Source organism: Ranitomeya variabilis, chromosome 6 (assembly GCF_051348905.1).
Source record: "Ranitomeya variabilis isolate aRanVar5 chromosome 6, aRanVar5.hap1, whole genome shotgun sequence".
In the NCBI taxonomy this organism is placed as follows: Eukaryota; Metazoa; Chordata; class Amphibia; order Anura; family Dendrobatidae; genus Ranitomeya; species Ranitomeya variabilis.
The window spans coordinates 345735376-345741070 of record NC_135237.1 but is presented as its reverse complement, the minus strand read 5'-3'; the positions used below and the strand labels follow the sequence as shown (position 1 = coordinate 345741070).

At 40.2% G+C, this 5695-nt stretch overlaps 1 long non-coding RNA gene across 1 annotated transcript; it reads right to left on the bottom strand.

Annotated features, from left to right (window-relative positions):
• Nucleotides 1-522: 522 nt before the first annotated feature.
• On the bottom strand, nucleotides 523-3204 carry LOC143781161 (uncharacterized). The gene is made up of 2 exons (XR_013216595.1): nucleotides 1953-3204; nucleotides 523-1283 (listed from the first exon to the last, which is right to left on the bottom strand). It is a non-coding gene; the product is annotated as an uncharacterized LOC143781161 (long non-coding RNA).
• Nucleotides 3205-5695: the final 2491 nt, after the last annotated feature.

Genomic DNA, 5695 nt, shown 5'->3' with positions numbered 1-5695 from the left:
TTGAGAACAGGATTGCAGAGCCCCAATATTGGGGTTCCAAATCTCCAGTCTTGATATCACTGGTGGTCTCAGCAGTCAGACCACCGCCAATCAGCAATTTATAACCTATTAGGAGGGGCATAGGGGCATGCCACTGGAAGTGTTATTAGGGGGGACGTATCAATAAGAGTGTTATTAGGAGGGACATGTCACTAGGAGTGTTATTAGGAGGGATGTGCCATTAATAGTGGTATTAGGAAGGATTTGTGTTTTAATTAATTTTATTCAATTTAGTCCAACTAACTTTAGATGGAAGTTTAATATAAAAATCGTAAATTAACTCTGCAATTATTTTCTATGAGGATAATAATTCCCACCTTTGCAGATATCTTGCGTATTGTTCTATTTTATACATAATATAAATAGAGACATTACAATAGCAGATATATAACTACCGCCCTATTATTTCTGTTTGCCTTCATATTGTGGCAGCCATGGTTCCTAAAAATGAGAATTCATATATACAACTACCTGAGCCCTGTATAAAATAAAGACATAATGAGACCATATTTTATTAAATACAATCTTTACCTCTACCTAAGACCAATGATCCAGAAGAAGGCAAAAAACCTGGACACGTTCAGCCAATTTGTGTTACAGGGAAAAAATTCCTTCTTGACCCCGAGAAAAGGCGATCAGTTCGAGAACCCTGGACCAAGGCCATACTACAGCTAACTAACTGACATATATATATATATATATATATATATATATATATATACAGCAATAATATTCAATATGATGACTCGTTTCTGGATAGAAGATCTTCTTTGTCCTGGTAACTCGCCTCACCTGTCCTATTCAGATTGGACTCTGGAGCTCATAGCTTGACTGTGTTCATCTCCCCTGTAAAAAAACAGAACACTACCCCCCCCCACAGAACACTATGCCCCCACACAGAACACTACCTCCCTACAAACACTACCCCTTAATATACAGACATAGGATTGTTGCATCATATCAGGACCATTATACAGTTGGCAAACAAATAAAGTTGCACTCTGTAGTGCTAAAGCATGTAAATATGTATGTACTACTCCTTATACAGTTGGGTAAGACAGCAGACACCTAAACAATATGATGTCATGATGCACTGATTCCAGGATTAGATCCATATAATCAGCATATAATAACATCATAAGACAACAAATATCATGTACAGGCATAATAAATGATTAACAAAAAACAGTCGCGTGGCTCTCTTTAGATTCTTCAATCTTCCTTCCAGGATCCAGATTCTCTCCCTGGTAAGAAATAAATAATAATATGAGGGGAAGTATCAGTATAAAACCTGTATAAAAGCGTCATAGATATATTGTACTTTATGCCAGATAAACAAGCCCCCTTTTCTCTGCAGTTTTAAGCTTAGACATAGACACTTAAAAATGGTGTAATACATTTGATTTAAAAAAAATGTTGCAAATGCAGTTACCGTATGTATAAGTTAAATAAATAGTACAATAAAATGGTAGAAAAATAAAATAGATAGAAAGTAAATAAATAAATTTATTTTTCCCCAATGTATGTGCACCAACCTCTATCCCATGTGGAATAATGGTACATTTTTTGCCCCAATAATCTTAAATTAAGGTGACAGAACCACCACCAACAATCTGTACTAGCTACAGATACCACTTGAAGTGTCACTGACCATAGTATCCACAGTGGTGTCTCCATCCGAGGTGCAATCTTTGTGCTGACCTCTCTGATGTCCCCATGTTTGCTGCATAGAACTCTCAGTGTCCAACATTCCGCTGTGTGACCTCACAAAGAACCTTCATCACCCAAGTCTAGAGATTCTACCAGCAAGGGCTGAAGAAATGTAGAACCTTACAGCCACATTCTGTAGACTTGGAGAGTCCATGTTGGCACTAAGTTCACTAAATTATATCCCTGTAAGGTTTCTTATTTACCTGTATCCTCAATCCAGGAACTTCCACTCTTCTCGTGTCCATCTCCTGAAATAAGAATCTTTGTTTTTGATCCTGGATCCTGCGCTCTCCTCGTCTTCATCTCCTGAAATGGGAGTCTGTGTCCTCGATCCTGGATCCTGCGCTCTCCTCGTCTTCATTTCCTGAAATGAGAATCCGTGTCCTTGATCCTGGATCCTGCGCTCTCGTCGTCTTTATCTTCTGAAATGAGCCTTTGCCCCTTGAACACCTGTTTGTATAGAGCCACAGTCATTGTGACATCATGCGGTGAGGTAACAATGGCCTCCTGTATATGATGATGTCACATATGACCATGAGTGATATCTCCACGGGTGTTAATTAATATTGATAACAAGTAGTAATAATATGGCAGATCACATTGGTTAGCATCAAGGCTGGAGGAGCCGGGCGATTAAGGAAAAGTTCTCAAAAGTAAAATGCATTTAAAACAAGAACATTGAGTGTTTCTTTGCTGGTGATACATCTAGCAATGCACAAATGACATGTAAGAGAATTAATCATTGTCTATGAAAGAAACCATTTCCATTGTTTCACATTTCCACACATGTTGTAGGTGCAGGAACTATGGACATTCCAGGTTTTGTGGTACTTCAGCTCACAGCATTGTCAGCGTAGAGCACAGGCTAAGTATAATAAAGAATGGCTTTTTATTTATTATTTTCATGACATTCACCGCACGGTATAAGTGATAAGACAGCTTTACTTTTTATGCCAGTACAATTACAGCGATACCAGATTAATATAGGAGTTTTTAATGTTTTCCTACTTTTGCACACTAAAATCGATTTATTTTTTATTTTTTGAGGTGCATAATATTTGTTTAACATTTTTTATTCATATATTTTGAGCTCAGAATGATTAAACATCAGCATTGCAGGAATTGTTTTTGTTTATTTTTTCATGCTATCCACTGTGTGGTAGAAGGGATACGTCAGCTTTATTTTGCAAGTCAGTATGATTGTGGTGATACCAGATTTATTTAGGTTTTTATATTTTGCTAATTTGAAAAACTTAACCCTTTCACACCACAGCCCTTTTTCGGTTTTGCAGTTCTATTTTTCGCTCCCCTTCTTCCCAGAGCCATAACTTTTTTATTTTTCCATCAATATGCATTTTAATGCAATGTTGCGGCGACCGAAAAAACATAATTCTAATGTTTTGACTTTTCTTCTCGCTACGCTGTTATCCTATCGAATTAATTATTTTTATATCTTGATAGATCGGACAATTCTGAACCCGTTTTATTTTGAATGGGGCGCATGAGGGGTGATTTCAAATTTTATATACTGTATTTTCCGGCGTATAAGACGACTTTTTAACCCCTGAAAATCTTCTTAAAAGTCGGGGGTCGTCTTATACGCCGGGTATCGCCTTGTACGCCGGGTGTATATGGTGGGTGGGGGGGGGAGTGGTCCTGATGACGACGAGGGGGCGTCTCACAGGAAAGTGAGTATCCCCCATTACCTCATCATAGCGCTGCAGCGTGGGGTCTCTGTGCTGGGAGCGGCGGCTGCTGTGCTGTGGGGCGGCGGCTCCTCTTCTGCAGTGTGGGGCCTCTGGTGCTGTGGGGCGGCGGCGGCGGCGTATCTTCATGCAGTCGGGGCTCCTCCGGCATCTCCGTAAAGCTCGGAGGCCCCGCTGGCAGCTCCATCGGTACAATGCGGTAGTCTATAACTTTTTATGTTTCCTCCAACAGAGCTGTACGAGGCTTTCTTTTTATGGGACACAATGATGTTTCCAGTGATACCATACTCTTTCCACATACATATATTTGATTTTTTTTTGCTCTTTTTTCTGTGTTGATATCATGAAAAAGCTACATTTTTGTCAGTTTTGTATGGTATTTACAACACAAAATAAATAAAGTAAAATATTCAGATCTCTTGTTGTTACAAACGAGGCGATACCAATTTTGTGTATGAATTTTTTTGTTATTTCTGTCTTTATATAAACATTTTTTCCACATTTGATGATGTCTGTAAAGCCCGGGGAAAATCAATGGCGCTATATTAGCAAGTCAATAAATAAATAAATAAATACACATTTTTTCATGATGTTTTCCCGTTTTGTTTTTTTAATTTGTTATAAATTTTATTGATTTTTTTTCTTAGTCCCACTGCAATACTACTTCAGTACTGCAGATCGCTGTTACACTGACACTTTGCCTGCTAGACACTGCTTATGGCATAGCCTAACAGGCCACCATAGCTAGTACCCCACAATCAAGTGCTCATGGGGTTAAAGAGGAAGCTTCCTCCCAGTGTTAACCATGTCGATGCTGCTGTTGCTATTGATATGTGGCTGATGCATTTTCACCTTTCAAGAAAATTTTTCCTCAACTGTGTTAAAATGAAAAAAAGTTGCAATGGCGGTCATTAAAGGGGAGCCAAGAACGAAAAATAATATCTTGATTAAACTTACTAGTGTACCTTTATTATGATGTCAGGCCTGGTGTGTCGATTTCACAGCCAATCCCAATTCACTTCCGGGTTTATCAGGACACAGAAAGAAAACTTCCCCGCTGTTGGCATGTGACCATGTGCTCTGTAAAAGGGCAGAGACAGACTGCCGTATAACTCGTGCGAGGATGGCATCGTAAACCTAGTACTGAGCGTCTGCTTTTCTGACCTGAGCTTGACAGTTGCATAGAAATACATGACGCTGTCATGCTCAGGTCGGCAGAAATGCAGGGCCAGTGCGTGCAGTGCCATGCGATCAGCATCAGACTGGAGCTCCTTGGGCCCACCAGAGAAAATCATTCTTGGGGCCCACTATGTAGCTACATAGAAATAAATACAAGAACACCAATTGTGCGGTAAAATACGCTAATATCAGGGTATAATATAAGGTAGTACACGTCTTAATTATGTAGCAGGGGTTGGGGTATCCCTCCTCACAGAATATAAAGTAGCCCCCCTCATAGAATATAAAGTAGCCAACTCATAAAATGTAAAATAGCCTCCTCATAGGGTACAATGCAGCCCCCTCATAGAATATAATGCAGCCCCCCATAGAATATAATATACCCCCATAGAATGTAATGCCACCAGCCTCATAGAGTATAATGCAACCCCCTCATAAGGAATAATGCAGCCCCCCATAGAATATAGTGTTGCCTCCTCATAGGGTATAATGCAGCCCCATCATACAGTATAATACAGCCCCCCAGAATATAATGTAGCCCCCTCAGAGTATGATGCAGCCCCTCCATAGAACATAATGCAGCCCTGTCATATAGTATAATGCAGCCCCCCACAGAATATAATGTAGCCCTCTCAGAGTATCATGCTGTCCCCCTCTTAGAGTATAATGCTGCCCCCCTCATAGGGTATAATGCAGCTCCCCCATAGGGTATAATGCAGCTCTCCCTCATAGAGTATAATGCAGCCCCCTCATAGGGTATAATGCAGCTCCCCCATTGGGTATACCTCCGGTTCTCTGGTGGCCCAGTCCGACCCTGCATGCGATCATTACAAGAGTTATACAGCAGTCTGTCTCTATCCTAAGGGGATGATGGTGTGAGTCATTTCAGGAGCAAATACTTAGCTATTTAATTAATCCTAATGTTATGATCCAGTCCAGGTTTTGTTTCTTGCTATTCTCTCCCTGGTCTGGTAATGTGGAGGCTAACTTCCTTTGCCTCGTTTTGGGATCTGTTTTACTATTTTAGTCCATGGCTGCCTGCAGGCAACGTAAGCTATAGT